General features: G+C 42.2%; 21 non-coding genes across 21 annotated transcripts; all 21 read right to left on the bottom strand.

Moving 5' to 3' along the window:
* Window positions 1-811: 811 nt before the first annotated feature.
* Window positions 812-914, bottom strand: LOC116363090 (U6 spliceosomal RNA). Its single transcript, XR_004207832.1, has one exon. It is a non-coding gene; the product is annotated as a U6 spliceosomal RNA (small nuclear RNA).
* An 850-nt stretch (window positions 915-1,764) lies between these two features.
* LOC116363073 (U6 spliceosomal RNA) lies at window positions 1,765-1,871 on the bottom strand. Its single transcript, XR_004207815.1, has one exon. It is a non-coding gene; the product is annotated as a U6 spliceosomal RNA (small nuclear RNA).
* Window positions 1,872-2,718: 847 nt separating this feature from the next.
* LOC116363084 (U6 spliceosomal RNA) lies at window positions 2,719-2,825 on the bottom strand. Its single transcript, XR_004207826.1, has one exon. It is a non-coding gene; the product is annotated as a U6 spliceosomal RNA (small nuclear RNA).
* An 847-nt stretch (window positions 2,826-3,672) lies between these two features.
* Window positions 3,673-3,779, bottom strand: LOC116363091 (U6 spliceosomal RNA). The gene has a single exon (XR_004207833.1). It is a non-coding gene; the product is annotated as a U6 spliceosomal RNA (small nuclear RNA).
* An 847-nt stretch (window positions 3,780-4,626) lies between these two features.
* LOC116363092 (U6 spliceosomal RNA) lies at window positions 4,627-4,733 on the bottom strand. The gene has a single exon (XR_004207834.1). It is a non-coding gene; the product is annotated as a U6 spliceosomal RNA (small nuclear RNA).
* Window positions 4,734-5,580: 847 nt separating this feature from the next.
* Window positions 5,581-5,687, bottom strand: LOC116363093 (U6 spliceosomal RNA). The gene has a single exon (XR_004207835.1). It is a non-coding gene; the product is annotated as a U6 spliceosomal RNA (small nuclear RNA).
* Window positions 5,688-6,534: 847 nt separating this feature from the next.
* Window positions 6,535-6,641, bottom strand: LOC116363074 (U6 spliceosomal RNA). Its single transcript, XR_004207816.1, has one exon. It is a non-coding gene; the product is annotated as a U6 spliceosomal RNA (small nuclear RNA).
* Window positions 6,642-7,488: 847 nt separating this feature from the next.
* On the bottom strand, window positions 7,489-7,595 carry LOC116363075 (U6 spliceosomal RNA). The gene has a single exon (XR_004207817.1). It is a non-coding gene; the product is annotated as a U6 spliceosomal RNA (small nuclear RNA).
* Window positions 7,596-8,442: 847 nt separating this feature from the next.
* On the bottom strand, window positions 8,443-8,549 carry LOC116363076 (U6 spliceosomal RNA). Its single transcript, XR_004207818.1, has one exon. It is a non-coding gene; the product is annotated as a U6 spliceosomal RNA (small nuclear RNA).
* An 847-nt stretch (window positions 8,550-9,396) lies between these two features.
* LOC116363077 (U6 spliceosomal RNA) lies at window positions 9,397-9,503 on the bottom strand. Its single transcript, XR_004207819.1, has one exon. It is a non-coding gene; the product is annotated as a U6 spliceosomal RNA (small nuclear RNA).
* Window positions 9,504-10,350: 847 nt separating this feature from the next.
* On the bottom strand, window positions 10,351-10,457 carry LOC116363078 (U6 spliceosomal RNA). Its single transcript, XR_004207820.1, has one exon. It is a non-coding gene; the product is annotated as a U6 spliceosomal RNA (small nuclear RNA).
* An 847-nt stretch (window positions 10,458-11,304) lies between these two features.
* Window positions 11,305-11,411, bottom strand: LOC116363079 (U6 spliceosomal RNA). The gene has a single exon (XR_004207821.1). It is a non-coding gene; the product is annotated as a U6 spliceosomal RNA (small nuclear RNA).
* Window positions 11,412-12,258: 847 nt separating this feature from the next.
* LOC116363080 (U6 spliceosomal RNA) lies at window positions 12,259-12,365 on the bottom strand. The gene has a single exon (XR_004207822.1). It is a non-coding gene; the product is annotated as a U6 spliceosomal RNA (small nuclear RNA).
* Window positions 12,366-13,212: 847 nt separating this feature from the next.
* On the bottom strand, window positions 13,213-13,319 carry LOC116363081 (U6 spliceosomal RNA). Its single transcript, XR_004207823.1, has one exon. It is a non-coding gene; the product is annotated as a U6 spliceosomal RNA (small nuclear RNA).
* Window positions 13,320-14,166: 847 nt separating this feature from the next.
* LOC116363082 (U6 spliceosomal RNA) lies at window positions 14,167-14,273 on the bottom strand. The gene has a single exon (XR_004207824.1). It is a non-coding gene; the product is annotated as a U6 spliceosomal RNA (small nuclear RNA).
* An 847-nt stretch (window positions 14,274-15,120) lies between these two features.
* Window positions 15,121-15,227, bottom strand: LOC116363083 (U6 spliceosomal RNA). The gene has a single exon (XR_004207825.1). It is a non-coding gene; the product is annotated as a U6 spliceosomal RNA (small nuclear RNA).
* Window positions 15,228-16,074: 847 nt separating this feature from the next.
* Window positions 16,075-16,181, bottom strand: LOC116363085 (U6 spliceosomal RNA). Its single transcript, XR_004207827.1, has one exon. It is a non-coding gene; the product is annotated as a U6 spliceosomal RNA (small nuclear RNA).
* Window positions 16,182-17,028: 847 nt separating this feature from the next.
* On the bottom strand, window positions 17,029-17,135 carry LOC116363086 (U6 spliceosomal RNA). The gene has a single exon (XR_004207828.1). It is a non-coding gene; the product is annotated as a U6 spliceosomal RNA (small nuclear RNA).
* An 847-nt stretch (window positions 17,136-17,982) lies between these two features.
* On the bottom strand, window positions 17,983-18,089 carry LOC116363089 (U6 spliceosomal RNA). The gene has a single exon (XR_004207831.1). It is a non-coding gene; the product is annotated as a U6 spliceosomal RNA (small nuclear RNA).
* An 847-nt stretch (window positions 18,090-18,936) lies between these two features.
* LOC116363087 (U6 spliceosomal RNA) lies at window positions 18,937-19,043 on the bottom strand. Its single transcript, XR_004207829.1, has one exon. It is a non-coding gene; the product is annotated as a U6 spliceosomal RNA (small nuclear RNA).
* An 848-nt stretch (window positions 19,044-19,891) lies between these two features.
* LOC116363088 (U6 spliceosomal RNA) lies at window positions 19,892-19,998 on the bottom strand. The gene has a single exon (XR_004207830.1). It is a non-coding gene; the product is annotated as a U6 spliceosomal RNA (small nuclear RNA).
* Between the last annotated feature and the right edge of the window lie 1,375 nt (window positions 19,999-21,373).

A 21,373-nucleotide genomic window follows, 5' to 3' on the forward strand; every position in this document is an offset into this window, starting at 1 on the left:
CAACCCTCTGAAGGGTTCTGGTCATGGTTGGGGTCAAACAGAGTTCAGACCCTCAAAAAACCACCCCTAGAATATTGCTGTGATGTTTCAACTTTATTTGGAGATGTAGAACTTGAAATAGAATTGACTTGAGATTTTTAAAGATTGATCTTAGACTAAAATATAGTTTAAAAACAAAGCCTTAATGATTCAGGACTCTTGGTCTGTAACCCCTCCCTCACCTGCTGCTTTTAGTTGCTCCTCCCCAAGTCTTTGTTCCCTGCCCCGACCACTTCCCACCTTCCCCCGTTTTCTGCAACATGGCCTGGCCAAGGATACTTATAACTAACTCCCCAATTAGTAGAGGGAGAGAGAGTCTGAGTCTGACTTTGAATGTCTGTTTAAAATGTTGTGACATTCAAGTTTGTTGTGTTTAATACAACTGAGACTAAAATTGAACCCAAGTCTCTCTCCAATTCATTTGTAGATATTGAATAAAGTTGGACTCGGAGTGCAACCTTGTCTCACTCCCCAATTCATTTCTAAACTTTGAATAAAGTTGAACTCAGACTGCAACCGTGCCTAACTCGCCAATTATTTGTCTACATGTTGAATAAAGTTGGTCTCAGGCTGCAACCTTGTCTCACTCCCCATTTCAAAATAAGGAAGGCTTCACAAATGTTCCTGTCATTCTACTGTAGACTGAGCTTCTTTCTCTCATCCAGCATTTCCCCTCCTCCTTAGACTAGACTGAGGGGAATGGACCATTTATTCTCCCCGGGTCACTACCGCCCCAATCTTCTCTGTTTGGTTCCAATTTCTCGACGTGTGAGGAAATAAGGAGCGCTTCACGGATTTGCGTGTCATCCTTTCGCAGGGGCCATGCTAATCTTCTCTGTATCGATCCAATTTAGTATATGTTGCTGCCAAAGCGAGCACAATACAAAGTTATGAGAGGCCCTCATATATAGATCACAACCCCTCTGAAGGTTCTGGTCATGGTTGGGGTCAAACAGAGTTCAGACCCTCAAAAACCACCCCTAGAATATTGCTGTGATGTTTCAACTTTATTTGGAGATGTAGAACTTGAAATAGAATTGACTTGAGATTTTTTAAAGATTGATCTTAGACTAAAATATAGTTTAAAAACAAAGCCTTTAATGATTCAGGACTCTTGGTCTGTAACCCCTCCCTCACCTGCTGCTTTTAGTTGCTCCTCCCCAAGTCTTTGTCCCCTGCCCCGACCACTTCCCACCCTTCCCCCGTTTTCTGCAACATGGCCTGGCCAAGGATACTTATAACTAACTCCCCAATTAGTAGAGGGAGAGAGAGTCTGAGTCTGACTTTGATGTCTGTTTAAAATGTTGTGACATTCAAGTTTGTTGTGTTTAATACAACTGGACTAAAATTGAACCCAAGTCTCTCTCCAATTCATTTGTAGATATTGAATAAAGTTGGACTCGGAGTGCAACCTTGTCTCACTCCCCAATTCATTTCTAAACTTTGAATAAAGTTGAACTCAGACTGCAACCGTGCCTAACTCGCCAATTATTTGTCTACATGTTGAATAAAGTTGGTCTCAGGCTGCAACCTTGTCTCACTCCCCATTTCAAAATAAGGAAGGCTTCACAAATGTTCCTGTCATTCTACTGTAGACTGAGCTTCTTCTCTCATCCAGCATTTCCCCTCCTCCTTAGACTAGACTGAGGGGAATGGACCATTTATTCTCCCCGGGTCACTACCGCCCAATCTTCTCTGTTTGGTTCCAATTTCTCGACGTGTGAGGAAAATAAGGAGCGCTTCACGGATTTGCGTGTCATCCTTTCGCAGGGGCCATGCTAATCTTCTCTGTATCGATCCAATTTTAGTATATGTGCTGCCAAAGCGAGCACAATACAAAGTTATGAGAGGCCCTCATATATAGATCACAACCCCTCTGAAGGTTCTGGTCATGGTTGGGGTCAAACAGAGTTCAGACCCTCAAAAACCACCCCTAGAATATTGCTGTGATGTTTCAACTTTATTTGGAGATGTAGAACTTGAAATAGAATTGACTTGAGATTTTTTAAAGATTGATCTTAGACTAAAATATAGTTTAAAAACAAAGCCTTTAATGATTCAGGACTCTTGGTCTGTAACCCCTCCCTCACCTGCTGCTTTTAGTTGCTCCTCCCCAAGTCTTTGTTCCCCTGCCCCGACCACTTCCCACCCTTCCCCCGTTTTCTGCAACATGGCCTGGCCAAGGATACTTATAACTAACTCCCCAATTAGTAGAGGGAGAGAGAGTCTGAGTCTGACTTTGATGTCTGTTTAAAATGTTGTGACATTCAAGTTTGTTGTGTTTAATACAACTGGACTAAAATTGAACCCAAGTCTCTCTCCAATTCATTTGTAGATATTGAATAAAGTTGGACTCGGAGTGCAACCTTGTCTCACTCCCCAATTCATTTCTAAACTTTGAATAAAGTTGAACTCAGACTGCAACCGTGCCTAACTCGCCAATTATTTGTCTACATGTTGAATAAAGTTGGTCTCAGGCTGCAACCTTGTCTCACTCCCCATTTCAAAATAAGGAAGGCTTCACAAATGTTCCTGTCATTCTACTGTAGACTGAGCTTCTTCTCTCATCCAGCATTTCCCCTCCTCCTTAGACTAGACTGAGGGGAATGGACCATTTATTCTCCCCGGGTCACTACCGCCCAATCTTCTCTGTTTGGTTCCAATTTCTCGACGTGTGAGGAAAATAAGGAGCGCTTCACGGATTTGCGTGTCATCCTTTCGCAGGGGCCATGCTAATCTTCTCTGTATCGATCCAATTTTAGTATATGTGCTGCCAAAGCGAGCACAATACAAAGTTATGAGAGGCCCTCATATATAGATCACAACCCCTCTGAAGGTTCTGGTCATGGTTGGGGTCAAACAGAGTTCAGACCCTCAAAAACCACCCCTAGAATATTGCTGTGATGTTTCAACTTTATTTGGAGATGTAGAACTTGAAATAGAATTGACTTGAGATTTTTTAAAGATTGATCTTAGACTAAAATATAGTTTAAAAACAAAGCCTTTAATGATTCAGGACTCTTGGTCTGTAACCCCTCCCTCACCTGCTGCTTTTAGTTGCTCCTCCCCAAGTGTTTGTTCCTCTGCCCCGACCACTTCCCACCCTTCCCCCGTTTTCTGCAACATGGCCTGGCCAAGGATACTTATAACTAACTCCCCAATTAGTAGAGGGAGAGAGAGTCTGAGTCTGACTTTGATGTCTGTTTAAAATGTTGTGACATTCAAGTTTGTTGTGTTTAATACAACTGGACTAAAATTGAACCCAAGTCTCTCTCCAATTCATTTGTAGATATTGAATAAAGTTGGACTCGGAGTGCAACCTTGTCTCACTCCCCAATTCATTTCTAAACTTTGAATAAAGTTGAACTCAGACTGCAACCGTGCCTAACTCGCCAATTATTTGTCTACATGTTGAATAAAGTTGGTCTCAGGCTGCAACCTTGTCTCACTCCCCATTTCAAAATAAGGAAGGCTTCACAAATGTTCCTGTCATTCTACTGTAGACTGAGCTTCTTCTCTCATCCAGCATTTCCCCTCCTCCTTAGACTAGACTGAGGGGAATGGACCATTTATTCTCCCCGGGTCACTACCGCCCAATCTTCTCTGTTTGGTTCCAATTTCTCGACGTGTGAGGAAAATAAGGAGCGCTTCACGGATTTGCGTGTCATCCTTTCGCAGGGGCCATGCTAATCTTCTCTGTATCGATCCAATTTTAGTATATGTGCTGCCAAAGCGAGCACAATACAAAGTTATGAGAGGCCCTCATATATAGATCACAACCCCTCTGAAGGTTCTGGTCATGGTTGGGGTCAAACAGAGTTCAGACCCTCAAAAACCACCCCTAGAATATTGCTGTGATGTTTCAACTTTATTTGGAGATGTAGAACTTGAAATAGAATTGACTTGAGATTTTTTAAAGATTGATCTTAGACTAAAATATAGTTTAAAAACAAAGCCTTTAATGATTCAGGACTCTTGGTCTGTAACCCCTCCCTCACCTGCTGCTTTTAGTTGCTCCTCCCCAAGTGTTTGTTCCTCTGCCCCGACCACTTCCCACCCTTCCCCCGTTTTCTGCAACATGGCCTGGCCAAGGATACTTATAACTAACTCCCCAATTAGTAGAGGGAGAGAGAGTCTGAGTCTGACTTTGATGTCTGTTTAAAATGTTGTGACATTCAAGTTTGTTGTGTTTAATACAACTGGACTAAAATTGAACCCAAGTCTCTCTCCAATTCATTTGTAGATATTGAATAAAGTTGGACTCGGAGTGCAACCTTGTCTCACTCCCCAATTCATTTCTAAACTTTGAATAAAGTTGAACTCAGACTGCAACCGTGCCTAACTCGCCAATTATTTGTCTACATGTTGAATAAAGTTGGTCTCAGGCTGCAACCTTGTCTCACTCCCCATTTCAAAATAAGGAAGGCTTCACAAATGTTCCTGTCATTCTACTGTAGACTGAGCTTCTTCTCTCATCCAGCATTTCCCCTCCTCCTTAGACTAGACTGAGGGGAATGGACCATTTATTCTCCCCGGGTCACTACCGCCCAATCTTCTCTGTTTGGTTCCAATTTCTCGACGTGTGAGGAAAATAAGGAGCGCTTCACGGATTTGCGTGTCATCCTTTCGCAGGGGCCATGCTAATCTTCTCTGTATCGATCCAATTTTAGTATATGTGCTGCCAAAGCGAGCACAATACAAAGTTATGAGAGGCCCTCATATATAGATCACAACCCCTCTGAAGGTTCTGGTCATGGTTGGGGTCAAACAGAGTTCAGACCCTCAAAAACCACCCCTAGAATATTGCTGTGATGTTTCAACTTTATTTGGAGATGTAGAACTTGAAATAGAATTGACTTGAGATTTTTTAAAGATTGATCTTAGACTAAAATATAGTTTAAAAACAAAGCCTTTAATGATTCAGGACTCTTGGTCTGTAACCCCTCCCTCACCTGCTGCTTTTAGTTGCTCCTCCCCAAGTGTTTGTTCCTCTGCCCCGACCACTTCCCACCCTTCCCCCGTTTTCTGCAACATGGCCTGGCCAAGGATACTTATAACTAACTCCCCAATTAGTAGAGGGAGAGAGAGTCTGAGTCTGACTTTGATGTCTGTTTAAAATGTTGTGACATTCAAGTTTGTTGTGTTTAATACAACTGGACTAAAATTGAACCCAAGTCTCTCTCCAATTCATTTGTAGATATTGAATAAAGTTGGACTCGGAGTGCAACCTTGTCTCACTCCCCAATTCATTTCTAAACTTTGAATAAAGTTGAACTCAGACTGCAACCGTGCCTAACTCGCCAATTATTTGTCTACATGTTGAATAAAGTTGGTCTCAGGCTGCAACCTTGTCTCACTCCCCATTTCAAAATAAGGAAGGCTTCACAAATGTTCCTGTCATTCTACTGTAGACTGAGCTTCTTCTCTCATCCAGCATTTCCCCTCCTCCTTAGACTAGACTGAGGGGAATGGACCATTTATTCTCCCCGGGTCACTACCGCCCAATCTTCTCTGTTTGGTTCCAATTTCTCGACGTGTGAGGAAAATAAGGAGCGCTTCACGGATTTGCGTGTCATCCTTTCGCAGGGGCCATGCTAATCTTCTCTGTATCGATCCAATTTTAGTATATGTGCTGCCAAAGCGAGCACAATACAAAGTTATGAGAGGCCCTCATATATAGATCACAACCCCTCTGAAGGTTCTGGTCATGGTTGGGGTCAAACAGAGTTCAGACCCTCAAAAACCACCCCTAGAATATTGCTGTGATGTTTCAACTTTATTTGGAGATGTAGAACTTGAAATAGAATTGACTTGAGATTTTTTAAAGATTGATCTTAGACTAAAATATAGTTTAAAAACAAAGCCTTTAATGATTCAGGACTCTTGGTCTGTAACCCCTCCCTCACCTGCTGCTTTTAGTTGCTCCTCCCCAAGTCTTTGTTCCCCTGCCCCGACCACTTCCCACCCTTCCCCCGTTTTCTGCAACATGGCCTGGCCAAGGATACTTATAACTAACTCCCCAATTAGTAGAGGGAGAGAGAGTCTGAGTCTGACTTTGATGTCTGTTTAAAATGTTGTGACATTCAAGTTTGTTGTGTTTAATACAACTGGACTAAAATTGAACCCAAGTCTCTCTCCAATTCATTTGTAGATATTGAATAAAGTTGGACTCGGAGTGCAACCTTGTCTCACTCCCCAATTCATTTCTAAACTTTGAATAAAGTTGAACTCAGACTGCAACCGTGCCTAACTCGCCAATTATTTGTCTACATGTTGAATAAAGTTGGTCTCAGGCTGCAACCTTGTCTCACTCCCCATTTCAAAATAAGGAAGGCTTCACAAATGTTCCTGTCATTCTACTGTAGACTGAGCTTCTTCTCTCATCCAGCATTTCCCCTCCTCCTTAGACTAGACTGAGGGGAATGGACCATTTATTCTCCCCGGGTCACTACCGCCCAATCTTCTCTGTTTGGTTCCAATTTCTCGACGTGTGAGGAAAATAAGGAGCGCTTCACGGATTTGCGTGTCATCCTTTCGCAGGGGCCATGCTAATCTTCTCTGTATCGATCCAATTTTAGTATATGTGCTGCCAAAGCGAGCACAATACAAAGTTATGAGAGGCCCTCATATATAGATCACAACCCCTCTGAAGGTTCTGGTCATGGTTGGGGTCAAACAGAGTTCAGACCCTCAAAAACCACCCCTAGAATATTGCTGTGATGTTTCAACTTTATTTGGAGATGTAGAACTTGAAATAGAATTGACTTGAGATTTTTTAAAGATTGATCTTAGACTAAAATATAGTTTAAAAACAAAGCCTTTAATGATTCAGGACTCTTGGTCTGTAACCCCTCCCTCACCTGCTGCTTTTAGTTGCTCCTCCCCAAGTCTTTGTTCCCCTGCCCCGACCACTTCCCACCCTTCCCCCGTTTTCTGCAACATGGCCTGGCCAAGGATACTTATAACTAACTCCCCAATTAGTAGAGGGAGAGAGAGTCTGAGTCTGACTTTGATGTCTGTTTAAAATGTTGTGACATTCAAGTTTGTTGTGTTTAATACAACTGGACTAAAATTGAACCCAAGTCTCTCTCCAATTCATTTGTAGATATTGAATAAAGTTGGACTCGGAGTGCAACCTTGTCTCACTCCCCAATTCATTTCTAAACTTTGAATAAAGTTGAACTCAGACTGCAACCGTGCCTAACTCGCCAATTATTTGTCTACATGTTGAATAAAGTTGGTCTCAGGCTGCAACCTTGTCTCACTCCCCATTTCAAAATAAGGAAGGCTTCACAAATGTTCCTGTCATTCTACTGTAGACTGAGCTTCTTCTCTCATCCAGCATTTCCCCTCCTCCTTAGACTAGACTGAGGGGAATGGACCATTTATTCTCCCCGGGTCACTACCGCCCAATCTTCTCTGTTTGGTTCCAATTTCTCGACGTGTGAGGAAAATAAGGAGCGCTTCACGGATTTGCGTGTCATCCTTTCGCAGGGGCCATGCTAATCTTCTCTGTATCGATCCAATTTTAGTATATGTGCTGCCAAAGCGAGCACAATACAAAGTTATGAGAGGCCCTCATATATAGATCACAACCCCTCTGAAGGTTCTGGTCATGGTTGGGGTCAAACAGAGTTCAGACCCTCAAAAACCACCCCTAGAATATTGCTGTGATGTTTCAACTTTATTTGGAGATGTAGAACTTGAAATAGAATTGACTTGAGATTTTTTAAAGATTGATCTTAGACTAAAATATAGTTTAAAAACAAAGCCTTTAATGATTCAGGACTCTTGGTCTGTAACCCCTCCCTCACCTGCTGCTTTTAGTTGCTCCTCCCCAAGTCTTTGTTCCCCTGCCCCGACCACTTCCCACCCTTCCCCCGTTTTCTGCAACATGGCCTGGCCAAGGATACTTATAACTAACTCCCCAATTAGTAGAGGGAGAGAGAGTCTGAGTCTGACTTTGATGTCTGTTTAAAATGTTGTGACATTCAAGTTTGTTGTGTTTAATACAACTGGACTAAAATTGAACCCAAGTCTCTCTCCAATTCATTTGTAGATATTGAATAAAGTTGGACTCGGAGTGCAACCTTGTCTCACTCCCCAATTCATTTCTAAACTTTGAATAAAGTTGAACTCAGACTGCAACCGTGCCTAACTCGCCAATTATTTGTCTACATGTTGAATAAAGTTGGTCTCAGGCTGCAACCTTGTCTCACTCCCCATTTCAAAATAAGGAAGGCTTCACAAATGTTCCTGTCATTCTACTGTAGACTGAGCTTCTTCTCTCATCCAGCATTTCCCCTCCTCCTTAGACTAGACTGAGGGGAATGGACCATTTATTCTCCCCGGGTCACTACCGCCCAATCTTCTCTGTTTGGTTCCAATTTCTCGACGTGTGAGGAAAATAAGGAGCGCTTCACGGATTTGCGTGTCATCCTTTCGCAGGGGCCATGCTAATCTTCTCTGTATCGATCCAATTTTAGTATATGTGCTGCCAAAGCGAGCACAATACAAAGTTATGAGAGGCCCTCATATATAGATCACAACCCCTCTGAAGGTTCTGGTCATGGTTGGGGTCAAACAGAGTTCAGACCCTCAAAAACCACCCCTAGAATATTGCTGTGATGTTTCAACTTTATTTGGAGATGTAGAACTTGAAATAGAATTGACTTGAGATTTTTTAAAGATTGATCTTAGACTAAAATATAGTTTAAAAACAAAGCCTTTAATGATTCAGGACTCTTGGTCTGTAACCCCTCCCTCACCTGCTGCTTTTAGTTGCTCCTCCCCAAGTCTTTGTTCCCCTGCCCCGACCACTTCCCACCCTTCCCCCGTTTTCTGCAACATGGCCTGGCCAAGGATACTTATAACTAACTCCCCAATTAGTAGAGGGAGAGAGAGTCTGAGTCTGACTTTGATGTCTGTTTAAAATGTTGTGACATTCAAGTTTGTTGTGTTTAATACAACTGGACTAAAATTGAACCCAAGTCTCTCTCCAATTCATTTGTAGATATTGAATAAAGTTGGACTCGGAGTGCAACCTTGTCTCACTCCCCAATTCATTTCTAAACTTTGAATAAAGTTGAACTCAGACTGCAACCGTGCCTAACTCGCCAATTATTTGTCTACATGTTGAATAAAGTTGGTCTCAGGCTGCAACCTTGTCTCACTCCCCATTTCAAAATAAGGAAGGCTTCACAAATGTTCCTGTCATTCTACTGTAGACTGAGCTTCTTCTCTCATCCAGCATTTCCCCTCCTCCTTAGACTAGACTGAGGGGAATGGACCATTTATTCTCCCCGGGTCACTACCGCCCAATCTTCTCTGTTTGGTTCCAATTTCTCGACGTGTGAGGAAAATAAGGAGCGCTTCACGGATTTGCGTGTCATCCTTTCGCAGGGGCCATGCTAATCTTCTCTGTATCGATCCAATTTTAGTATATGTGCTGCCAAAGCGAGCACAATACAAAGTTATGAGAGGCCCTCATATATAGATCACAACCCCTCTGAAGGTTCTGGTCATGGTTGGGGTCAAACAGAGTTCAGACCCTCAAAAACCACCCCTAGAATATTGCTGTGATGTTTCAACTTTATTTGGAGATGTAGAACTTGAAATAGAATTGACTTGAGATTTTTTAAAGATTGATCTTAGACTAAAATATAGTTTAAAAACAAAGCCTTTAATGATTCAGGACTCTTGGTCTGTAACCCCTCCCTCACCTGCTGCTTTTAGTTGCTCCTCCCCAAGTCTTTGTTCCCCTGCCCCGACCACTTCCCACCCTTCCCCCGTTTTCTGCAACATGGCCTGGCCAAGGATACTTATAACTAACTCCCCAATTAGTAGAGGGAGAGAGAGTCTGAGTCTGACTTTGATGTCTGTTTAAAATGTTGTGACATTCAAGTTTGTTGTGTTTAATACAACTGGACTAAAATTGAACCCAAGTCTCTCTCCAATTCATTTGTAGATATTGAATAAAGTTGGACTCGGAGTGCAACCTTGTCTCACTCCCCAATTCATTTCTAAACTTTGAATAAAGTTGAACTCAGACTGCAACCGTGCCTAACTCGCCAATTATTTGTCTACATGTTGAATAAAGTTGGTCTCAGGCTGCAACCTTGTCTCACTCCCCATTTCAAAATAAGGAAGGCTTCACAAATGTTCCTGTCATTCTACTGTAGACTGAGCTTCTTCTCTCATCCAGCATTTCCCCTCCTCCTTAGACTAGACTGAGGGGAATGGACCATTTATTCTCCCCGGGTCACTACCGCCCAATCTTCTCTGTTTGGTTCCAATTTCTCGACGTGTGAGGAAAATAAGGAGCGCTTCACGGATTTGCGTGTCATCCTTTCGCAGGGGCCATGCTAATCTTCTCTGTATCGATCCAATTTTAGTATATGTGCTGCCAAAGCGAGCACAATACAAAGTTATGAGAGGCCCTCATATATAGATCACAACCCCTCTGAAGGTTCTGGTCATGGTTGGGGTCAAACAGAGTTCAGACCCTCAAAAACCACCCCTAGAATATTGCTGTGATGTTTCAACTTTATTTGGAGATGTAGAACTTGAAATAGAATTGACTTGAGATTTTTTAAAGATTGATCTTAGACTAAAATATAGTTTAAAAACAAAGCCTTTAATGATTCAGGACTCTTGGTCTGTAACCCCTCCCTCACCTGCTGCTTTTAGTTGCTCCTCCCCAAGTCTTTGTTCCCCTGCCCCGACCACTTCCCACCCTTCCCCCGTTTTCTGCAACATGGCCTGGCCAAGGATACTTATAACTAACTCCCCAATTAGTAGAGGGAGAGAGAGTCTGAGTCTGACTTTGATGTCTGTTTAAAATGTTGTGACATTCAAGTTTGTTGTGTTTAATACAACTGGACTAAAATTGAACCCAAGTCTCTCTCCAATTCATTTGTAGATATTGAATAAAGTTGGACTCGGAGTGCAACCTTGTCTCACTCCCCAATTCATTTCTAAACTTTGAATAAAGTTGAACTCAGACTGCAACCGTGCCTAACTCGCCAATTATTTGTCTACATGTTGAATAAAGTTGGTCTCAGGCTGCAACCTTGTCTCACTCCCCATTTCAAAATAAGGAAGGCTTCACAAATGTTCCTGTCATTCTACTGTAGACTGAGCTTCTTCTCTCATCCAGCATTTCCCCTCCTCCTTAGACTAGACTGAGGGGAATGGACCATTTATTCTCCCCGGGTCACTACCGCCCAATCTTCTCTGTTTGGTTCCAATTTCTCGACGTGTGAGGAAAATAAGGAGCGCTTCACGGATTTGCGTGTCATCCTTTCGCAGGGGCCATGCTAATCTTCTCTGTATCGATCCAATTTTAGTATATGTGCTGCCAAAGCGAGCACAATACAAAGTTATGAGAGGCCCTCATATATAGATCACAACCCCTCTGAAGGTTCTGGTCATGGTTGGGGTCAAACAGAGTTCAGACCCTCAAAAACCACCCCTAGAATATTGCTGTGATGTTTCAACTTTATTTGGAGATGTAGAACTTGAAATAGAATTGACTTGAGATTTTTTAAAGATTGATCTTAGACTAAAATATAGTTTAAAAACAAAGCCTTTAATGATTCAGGACTCTTGGTCTGTAACCCCTCCCTCACCTGCTGCTTTTAGTTGCTCCTCCCCAAGTCTTTGTTCCCCTGCCCCGACCACTTCCCACCCTTCCCCCGTTTTCTGCAACATGGCCTGGCCAAGGATACTTATAACTAACTCCCCAATTAGTAGAGGGAGAGAGAGTCTGAGTCTGACTTTGATGTCTGTTTAAAATGTTGTGACATTCAAGTTTGTTGTGTTTAATACAACTGGACTAAAATTGAACCCAAGTCTCTCTCCAATTCATTTGTAGATATTGAATAAAGTTGGACTCGGAGTGCAACCTTGTCTCACTCCCCAATTCATTTCTAAACTTTGAATAAAGTTGAACTCAGACTGCAACCGTGCCTAACTCGCCAATTATTTGTCTACATGTTGAATAAAGTTGGTCTCAGGCTGCAACCTTGTCTCACTCCCCATTTCAAAATAAGGAAGGCTTCACAAATGTTCCTGTCATTCTACTGTAGACTGAGCTTCTTCTCTCATCCAGCATTTCCCCTCCTCCTTAGACTAGACTGAGGGGAATGGACCATTTATTCTCCCCGGGTCACTACCGCCCAATCTTCTCTGTTTGGTTCCAATTTCTCGACGTGTGAGGAAAATAAGGAGCGCTTCACGGATTTGCGTGTCATCCTTTCGCAGGGGCCATGCTAATCTTCTCTGTATCGATCCAATTTTAGTATATGTGCTGCCAAAGCGAGCACAATACAAAGTTATGAGAGGCCCTCATATATAGATCACAACCCCTCTGAAGGTTCTGGTCATGGTTGGGGTCAAACAGAGTTCAGACCCTCAAAAACCACCCCTAGAATATTGCTGTGATGTTTCAACTTTATTTGGAGATGTAGAACTTGAAATAGAATTGACTTGAGATTTTTTAAAGATTGATCTTAGACTAAAATATAGTTTAAAAACAAAGCCTTTAATGATTCAGGACTCTTGGTCTGTAACCCCTCCCTCACCTGCTGCTTTTAGTTGCTCCTCCCCAAGTCTTTGTTCCCCTGCCCCGACCACTTCCCACCCTTCCCCCGTTTTCTGCAACATGGCCTGGCCAAGGATACTTATAACTAACTCCCCAATTAGTAGAGGGAGAGAGAGTCTGAGTCTGACTTTGATGTCTGTTTAAAATGTTGTGACATTCAAGTTTGTTGTGTTTAATACAACTGGACTAAAATTGAACCCAAGTCTCTCTCCAATTCATTTGTAGATATTGAATAAAGTTGGACTCGGAGTGCAACCTTGTCTCACTCCCCAATTCATTTCTAAACTTTGAATAAAGTTGAACTCAGACTGCAACCGTGCCTAACTCGCCAATTATTTGTCTACATGTTGAATAAAGTTGGTCTCAGGCTGCAACCTTGTCTCACTCCCCATTTCAAAATAAGGAAGGCTTCACAAATGTTCCTGTCATTCTACTGTAGACTGAGCTTCTTCTCTCATCCAGCATTTCCCCTCCTCCTTAGACTAGACTGAGGGGAATGGACCATTTATTCTCCCCGGGTCACTACCGCCCAATCTTCTCTGTTTGGTTCCAATTTCTCGACGTGTGAGGAAAATAAGGAGCGCTTCACGGATTTGCGTGTCATCCTTTCGCAGGGGCCATGCTAATCTTCTCTGTATCGATCCAATTTTAGTATATGTGCTGCCAAAGCGAGCACAATACAAAGTTATGAGAGGCCCTCATATATAGATCACAACCCCTCTGAAGGTTCTGGTCATGGTTGGGGTCAAACAGAGTTCAGACCCTCAAAAACCACCCCTAGAATATTGCTGTGATGTTTCAACTTTATTTGGAGATGTAGAACTTGAAATAGAATTGACTTGAGATTTTTTAAAGATTGATCTTAGACTAAAATATAGTTTAAAAACAAAGCCTTTAATGATTCAGGACTCTTGGTCTGTAACCCCTCCCTCACCTGCTGCTTTTAGTTGCTCCTCCCCAAGTGTTTGTTCCTCTGCCCCGACCACTTCCCACCCTTCCCCCGTTTTCTGCAACATGGCCTGGCCAAGGATACTTATAACTAACTCCCCAATTAGTAGAGGGAGAGAGAGTCTGAGTCTGACTTTGATGTCTGTTTAAAATGTTGTGACATTCAAGTTTGTTGTGTTTAATACAACTGGACTAAAATTGAACCCAAGTCTCTCTCCAATTCATTTGTAGATATTGAATAAAGTTGGACTCGGAGTGCAACCTTGTCTCACTCCCCAATTCATTTCTAAACTTTGAATAAAGTTGAACTCAGACTGCAACCGTGCCTAACTCGCCAATTATTTGTCTACATGTTGAATAAAGTTGGTCTCAGGCTGCAACCTTGTCTCACTCCCCATTTCAAAATAAGGAAGGCTTCACAAATGTTCCTGTCATTCTACTGTAGACTGAGCTTCTTCTCTCATCCAGCATTTCCCCTCCTCCTTAGACTAGACTGAGGGGAATGGACCATTTATTCTCCCCGGGTCACTACCGCCCAATCTTCTCTGTTTGGTTCCAATTTCTCGACGTGTGAGGAAAATAAGGAGCGCTTCACGGATTTGCGTGTCATCCTTTCGCAGGGGCCATGCTAATCTTCTCTGTATCGATCCAATTTTAGTATATGTGCTGCCAAAGCGAGCACAATACAAAGTTATGAGAGGCCCTCATATATAGATCACAACCCCTCTGAAGGTTCTGGTCATGGTTGGGGTCAAACAGAGTTCAGACCCTCAAAAACCACCCCTAGAATATTGCTGTGATGTTTCAACTTTATTTGGAGATGTAGAACTTGAAATAGAATTGACTTGAGATTTTTTAAAGATTGATCTTAGACTAAAATATAGTTTAAAAACAAAGCCTTTAATGATTCAGGACTCTTGGTCTGTAACCCCTCCCTCACCTGCTGCTTTTAGTTGCTCCTCCCCAAGTCTTTGTCCCCCTGCCCCGACCACTTCCCACCCTTCCCCCGTTTTCTGCAACATGGCCTGGCCAAGGATACTTATAACTAACTCCCCAATTAGTAGAGGGAGAGAGAGTCTGAGTCTGACTTTGATGTCTGTTTAAAATGTTGTGACATTCAAGTTTGTTGTGTTTAATACAACTGGACTAAAATTGAACCCAAGTCTCTCTCCAATTCATTTGTAGATATTGAATAAAGTTGGACTCGGAGTGCAACCTTGTCTCACTCCCCAATTCATTTCTAAACTTTGAATAAAGTTGAACTCAGACTGCAACCGTGCCTAACTCGCCAATTATTTGTCTACATGTTGAATAAAGTTGGTCTCAGGCTGCAACCTTGTCTCACTCCCCATTTCAAAATAAGGAAGGCTTCACAAATGTTCCTGTCATTCTACTATAGACTGAGCTTCTTCTCTCATCCAGCATTTCCCCTCCTCCTTAGACTAGACTGAGGGGAATGGACCATTTATTCTCCCCGGGTCACTACCGCCCAATCTTCTCTGTTTGGTTCCAATTTCTCGACGTGTGAGGAAAATAAGGAGCGCTTCACGGATTTGCGTGTCATCCTTTCGCAGGGGCCATGCTAATCTTCTCTGTATCGATCCAATTTTAGTATATGTGCTGCCAAAGCGAGCACAATACAAAGTTATGAGAGGCCCTCATATATAGATCACAACCCCTCTGAAGGTTCTGGTCATGGTTGGGGTCAAACAGAGTTCAGACCCTCAAAAACCACCCCTAGAATATTGCTGTGATGTTTCAACTTTATTTGGAGATGTAGAACTTGAAATAGAATTGACTTGAGATTTTTTAAAGATTGATCTTAGACTAAAATATAGTTTAAAAACAAAGCCTTTAATGATTCAGGACTCTTGGTCTGTAACCCCTCCCTCACCTGCTGCTTTTAGTTGCTCCTCCCCAAGTCTTTGTCCCCCTGCCCCGACCACTTCCCACCCTTCCCCCGTTTTCTGCAACATGGCCTGGCCAAGGATACTTATAACTAACTCCCCAATTAGTAGAGGGAGAGAGAGTCTGAGTCTGACTTTGATGTCTGTTTAAAATGTTGTGACATTCAAGTTTGTTGTGTTTAATACAACTGGACTAAAATTGAACCCAAGTCTCTCTCCAATTCATTTGTAGATATTGAATAAAGTTGGACTCGGAGTGCAACCTTGTCTCACTCCCCAATTCATTTCTAAACTTTGAATAAAGTTGAACTCAGACTGCAACCGTGCCTAACTCGCCAATTATTTGTCTACATGTTGAATAAAGTTGGTCTCAGGCTGCAACCTTGTCTCACTCCCCATTTCAAAATAAGGAAGGCTTCACAAATGTTCCTGTCATTCTACTATAGACTGAGCTTCTTCTCTCATCCAGCATTTCCCCTCCTCCTTAGACTAGACTGAGGGGAATGGACCATTTATTCTCCCCGGGTCACTACCGCCCAATCTTCTCTGTTTGGTTCCAATTTCTCGACGTGTGAGGAAAATAAGGAGCGCTTCACGGATTTGCGTGTCATCCTTTCGCAGGGGCCATGCTAATCTTCTCTGTATCGATCCAATTTTAGTATATGTGCTGCCAAAGCGAGCACAATACAAAGTTATGAGAGGCCCTCATATATAGATCACAACCCCTCTGAAGGTTCTGGTCATGGTTGGGGTCAAACAGAGTTCAGACCCTCAAAAACCACCCCTAGAATATTGCTGTGATGTTTCAACTTTATTTGGAGATGTAGAACTTGAAATAGAATTGACTTGAGATTTTTTAAAGATTGATCTTAGACTAAAATATAGTTTAAAAACAAAGCCTTTAATGATTCAGGACTCTTGGTCTGTAACCCCTCCCTCACCTGCTGCTTTTAGTTGCTCCTCCCCAAGTCTTTGTTCCTCTGCCCCGACCACTTCCCACCCTTCCCCCGTTTTCTGCAACATGGCCTGGCCAAGGATACTTATAACTAACTCCCCAATTAGTAGAGGGAGAGAGAGTCTGAGTCTGACTTTGATGTCTGTTTAAAATGTTGTGACATTCAAGTTTGTTGTGTTTAATACAACTGGACTAAAATTGAACCCAAGTCTCTCTCCAATTCATTTGTAGATATTGAATAAAGTTGGACTCGGAGTGCAACCTTGTCTCACTCCCCAATTCATTTCTAAACTTTGAATAAAGTTGAACTCAGACTGCAACCGTGCCTAACTCGCCAATTATTTGTCTACATGTTGAATAAAGTTGGTCTCAGGCTGCAACCTTGTCTCACTCCCCATTTCAAAATAAGGAAGGCTTCACAAATGTTCCTGTCATTCTACTGTAGACTGAGCTTCTTCTCTCATCCAGCATTTCCCCTCCTCCTTAGACTAGACTGAGGGGAATGGACCATTTATTCTCCCCGGGTCACTACCGCCCAATCTTCTCTGTTTGGTTCCAATTTCTCGACGTGTGAGGAAAATAAGGAGCGCTTCACGGATTTGCGTGTCATCCTTTCGCAGGGGCCATGCTAATCTTCTCTGTATCGATCCAATTTTAGTATATGTGCTGCCAAAGCGAGCACAATACAAAGTTATGAGAGGCCCTCATATATAGATCACAACCCCTCTGAAGGTTCTGGTCATGGTTGGGGTCAAACAGAGTTCAGACCCTCAAAAACCACCCCTAGAATATTGCTGTGATGTTTCAACTTTATTTGGAGATGTAGAACTTGAAATAGAATTGACTTGAGATTTTTTAAAGATTGATCTTAGACTAAAATATAGTTTAAAAACAAAGCCTTTAATGATTCAGGACTCTTGGTCTGTAACCCCTCCCTCACCTGCTGCTTTTAGTTGCTCCTCCCCAAGTGTTTGTTCCTCTGCCCCGACCACTTCCCACCCTTCCCCCGTTTTCTGCAACATGGCCTGGCCAAGGATACTTATAACTAACTCCCCAATTAGTAGAGGGAGAGAGAGTCTGAGTCTGACTTTGATGTCTGTTTAAAATGTTGTGACATTCAAGTTTGTTGTGTTTAATACAACTGGACTAAAATTGAACCCAAGTCTCTCTCCAATTCATTTGTAGATATTGAATAAAGTTGGACTCGGAGTGCAACCTTGTCTCACTCCCCAATTCATTTCTAAACTTTGAATAAAGTTGAACTCAGACTGCAACCGTGCCTAACTCGCCAATTATTTGTCTACATGTTGAATAAAGTTGGTCTCAGGCTGCAACCTTGTCTCACTCCCCATTTCAAAATAAGGAAGGCTTCACAAATGTTCCTGTCATTCTACTGTAGACTGAGCTTCTTCTCTCATCCAGCATTTCCCCTCCTCCTTAGACTAGACTGAGGGGAATGGACCATTTATTCTCCCCGGGTCACTACCGCCCAATCTTCTCTGTTTGGTTCCAATTTCTCTACGTGTGAGGAAAATAAGGAGCGCTTCACGGATTTGCGTGTCATCCTTTCGCAGGGGCCATGCTAATCTTCTCTGTATCGATCCAATTTTAGTATATGTGCTGCCAAAGCGACCACAATACAAAGTTATGAGAGGCCCTCATATATAGATCACAACCCCTCTGAAGGTTCTGGTCATGGTTGGGGTCAAACAGAGTTCAGACCCTCAAAAACCACCCCTAGAATATTGCTGTGATGTTTCAACTTTATTTGGAGATGTAGAACTTGAAATAGAATTGACTTGAGATTTTTTAAAGATTGATCTTAGACTAAAATATAGTTTAAAAACAAAGCCTTTAATGATTCAGGACTCTTGGTCTGTAACCCCTCCCTCACCTGCTGCTTTTAGTTGCTCCTCCCCAAGTCTTTGTCCCCCTGCCCCGACCACTTCCCACCCTTCCCCCGTTTTCTGCAACATGGCCTGGCCAAGGATACTTATAACTAACTCCCCAATTAGTAGAGGGAGAGAGAGTCTGAGTCTGACTTTGATGTCTGTTTAAAATGTTGTGACATTCAAGTTTGTTGTGTTTAATACAACTGGACTAAAATTGAACCCAAGTCTCTCTCCAATTCATTTGTAGATATTGAATAAAGTTGGACTCGGAGTGCAACCTTGTCTCACTCCCCAATTCATTTCTAAACTTTGAATAAAGTTGAACTCAGACTGCAACCGTGCCTAACTCGCCAATTATTTGTCTACATGTTGAATAAAGTTGGTCTCAGGCTGCAACCTTGTCTCACTCCCCATTTCAAAATAAGGAAGGCTTCACAAATGTTCCTGTCATTCTACTGTAGACTGAGCTTCTTCTCTCATCCAGCATTTCCCCTCCTCCTTAGACTAGACTGAGGGGAATGGACCATTTATTCTCCCCGGGTCACTACCGCCCAATCTTCTCTGTTTGGTTCCAATTTCTCGACGTGTGAGGAAAATAAGGAGCGCTTCACGGATTTGCGTGTCATCCTTTCGCAGGGGCCATGCTAATCTTCTCTGTATCGATCCAATTTTAGTATATGTGCTGCCAAAGCGAGCACAATACAAAGTTATGAGAGGCCCTCATATATAGATCACAACCCCTCTGAAGGTTCTGGTCATGGTTGGGGTCAAACAGAGTTCAGACCCTCAAAAACCACCCCTAGAATATTGCTGTGATGTTTCAACTTTATTTGGAGATGTAGAACTTGAAATAGAATTGACTTGATATTTTTTAAAGATTGATCTTAGACTAAAATATAGTTTAAAAACAAAGCCTTTACTGATTCAGGACTCTTGGTCTGTAAACCCCTCCCTCACCTGCTGCTTTTAGTTGCTCCTCCCCAAGTCTTTGTTCCCCTGCCCCGACCACTTCCCACCCTTCCCCCGTTTTCTGCAACATGGCCTGGCCAAGGATACTTATAACTAACTCCCCAATTAGTAGAGGGAGAGAGAGTCTGAGTCTGACTTTGATGTCTGTTTAAAATGTTGTGACATTCAAGTTTGTTGTGTTTAATACAACTGGACTAAAATTGAACCCAAGTCTCTCTCCAATTCATTTGTAGATATTGAATAAAGTTGGACTCGGAGTGCAACCTTGTCTCACTCCCCAATTCATTTCTAAACTTTGAATAAAGTTGAACTCAGACTGCAACCGTGCCTAACTCGCCAATTATTTGTCTACATGTTGAATAAAGTTGGTCTCAGGCTGCAACCTTGTCTCACTCCCCATTTCAAAATAAGGAAGGCTTCACAAATGTTCCTGTCATTCTACTGTAGACTGAGCTTCTTCTCTCATCCAGCATTTCCCCTCCTCCTTAGACTAGACTGAGGGGAATGGACCATTTATTCTCCCCGGGTCACTACCGCCCAATCTTCTCTGTTTGGTTCCAATTTCTCGACGTGTGAGGAAAATAAGGAGCGCTTCACGGATTTGCGTGTCATCCTTTCGCAGGGGCCATGCTAATCTTCTCTGTATCGATCCAATTTTAGTATATGTGCTGCCAAAGCGAGCACAATACAAAGTTATGAGAGGCCCTCATATATAGATCACAACCCCTCTGAAGGTTCTGGTCATGGTTGGGGTCAAACAGAGTTCAGACCCTCAAAAACCACCCCTAGAATATTGCTGTGATGTTTCAACTTTATTTGGAGATGTAGAACTTGAAATAGAATTGACTTGAGATTTTTTAAAGATTGATCTTAGACTAAAATATAGTTTAAAAACAAAGCCTTTAATGATTCAGGACTCTTGGTCTGTAACCCCTCCCTCACCTGCTGCTTTTAGTTGCTCCTCCCCAAGTCTTTGTCCCCCTGCCCCGACCACTTCCCACCCTTCCCCCGTTTTCTGCAACATGGCCTGGCCAAGGATACTTATAACTAACTCCCCAATTAGTAGAGGGAGAGAGAGTCTGAGTCTGACTTTGATGTCTGTTTAAAATGTTGTGACATTCAAGTTTGTTGTGTTTAATACAACTGGACTAAAATTGAACCCAAGTCTCTCTCCAATTCATTTGTAGATATTGAATAAAGTTGGACTCGGAGTGCAACCTTGTCTCACTCCCCAATTCATTTCTAAACTTTGAATAAAGTTGAACTCAGACTGCAACCGTGCCTAACTCGCCAATTATTTGTCTACATGTTGAATAAAGTTGGTCTCAGGCTGCAACCTTGTCTCACTCCCCATTTCAAAATAAGCCATTGTTTGATCATACCTACCCGGTGAGTGTCTGTGGTAATTTCGCTTACTATATAGGACTATAAATGTGATGAAATATGACATTAACACGTCTAGCCAACCGCATTTTTTTACTGCAGAGGCTACCCAAACGGTGTAATTTAACAACATCTTTAGATCGCTAGCTACTGTAGCTATAGTATAGTGTGCTGCATGCTGTGCGCAGGCAAGTTAGCATTGTCTATAAAATATTTTTCTGACAGAAATTGATAATATCCGATGTATACATATTGCAAAGAAATGAAAATAATCAACTAGTAAAATGTGATGAAATATGACAATGAGCTACCCGAACTGCGTAATTTAACAACATCTGTAGATCGCTTGCTACTGTAGCTATAGTATAGTGTGCTACATGCTGTGCGCAGGTAAGTTAGCATTGTCTGTAAAATATTTTTCTGACAGAAATGGATAATATCTGATGTATATATATTGCAAAGAAATGAAAATAATCAACTAGTAAAATGTGATGAAATATGACAATAACACATCTAGCCAACCGAATTGTTTGACTACAGGAGCTACCGGAACTGTGTAATTTAACAACATCTGTAGATCGCTAGCTACTGTAAACAAGGTTTACAAAAACGCAAAAGTTTATTTGACTGCTGACAACCCTATAAAACCTTAGCTAACATCTATATCAACTCAAAC

Source organism: Oncorhynchus kisutch, unplaced genomic scaffold, assembly GCF_002021735.2.
Source record: "Oncorhynchus kisutch isolate 150728-3 unplaced genomic scaffold, Okis_V2 scaffold912, whole genome shotgun sequence".
Classification (NCBI taxonomy): Eukaryota; Metazoa; Chordata; class Actinopteri; order Salmoniformes; family Salmonidae; genus Oncorhynchus; species Oncorhynchus kisutch.